We start from the raw sequence: 1,498 nt of genomic DNA on the forward strand, positions 1-1,498 counted from the left end.
TGCTGCATCCTATGTGTGCATCCTTTATCCCCCCCACTTTCTTTTCTTTTCTTTTCTTTCTTTAAACAGGCAAACAAGCGCTCTTCAGCGGTAAGGGCAGGTGATATCAATGGGACTGAGGGAGGGGGAAAAGATGCCTTGAAAGATGGGTCGTCTCAAAGGGATTTGCGGGTTTCTGGTGGGGAAATGGTTGAAAAACAAAAATAAAGCTAGGAAAGTAGTGCACGATTGAGTTCTCATGGGAGAGCTGGGCCTGAATGCCTTCAAGGTTCTTTTTCCTTTGAGAGAAAGGTAGGATTCTTGTTTTATTTTATTGGGTGTTAGCGGGGGAGAAATGTCTGCAAAAATGGGAACATCTTGTCGTTATTCTTCCTGAGCTCAAGGGCCCTCAACGCTCAAAGGGACCTGGAGAGAAAGGCTCGTCTCTTCTCGGTATTGCAGGTGAGAATAAAGTGTTGCTATCTAGGGAAAGGACCGTTTCGCTGAGCTGATTCCCCCCCAACATTATCACCGATAGTGGAGCTGATTTCTGGTCACACCCATCCACCATTAGCTCTGATATTGGAGGCATCAGTGCAGGGCCAGCATCAGCACTTGGCATCCTTGGGCAGTTGCTGGGGCCCCAGTACCATGGCAAGGTCTGCTACTGACATCTCCCTCCTTTGCCTCCTGTGATGGCCTGGAATTTGGACTTGGAGGCTGAGCCAGAGCTGGGGCTTGAGCCTGAAGGGTCCTCACCTGCGCTGGATCCTCAGGTGCAGGCACCAGCTGAGTCTGCTCTGGCTCCTGAGGTGATGGAGGACCCATTGCCTGCAGGTGCTCCACTCTCAGCCCCCTCAGGGGAGGCTGAGGTTGCCTCTGGGTCTGGTAACCCTCCAGCCTCTCCTGAGCTGCAGAGGCTTAGGGCAGAGAGGCGGAGGGAACTAAGTTCCCACAGGAGGAGTGCTCGCCTCCAGGCCAGGAGAGGCGAGTCACCTGTGGACCGGGGCCACCCTGTGCCTCGGGGCTGATAAAAGCCAGCCAGCCCCAGTCCCAGGTTGCGGGAGCAACATTGTTGGTAGCCTGTTCCTGCCTGCACCCTGTCCTGCCAGAGTTCCTGACCTCACCCGACTCCCTGCCTTGGACCCAGCTTCAGCTTTGATGGACAGCCTCCATACCGCACCCTCGACCTCGGACTGGACTCGGACCTCGCCGCATGGTTAACCCTTGGGACCAGCACACCTCCCCTTTAATTTTGTTTTCCAGCCCCGTTCTGTGAACAGCACTAGGTGGCCAGTCTGCTATTTAAATCCCCCACAATGCCCAAGAGCAATACTATGTCAGGGTTATGGTGGGAAATTTCAATGACAGCTAGTCCCAGATGCCTGGCACACCTCAGATAAGCTGTTTATGACCCACTGATTGGATAAAATGGGCCCGGAAGAAGCTCAGTGGCCATGTCACCATGACACAAAGTGAGGTCTCTGCTGCAAGAATGGATTGTTGTGTACCAGAGTAC

This window comes from Podarcis filfolensis, assembly GCF_964270895.1.
Source record: "Podarcis filfolensis genome assembly, chromosome: 8".
Classification (NCBI taxonomy): Eukaryota; Metazoa; Chordata; class Lepidosauria; order Squamata; family Lacertidae; genus Podarcis; species Podarcis filfolensis.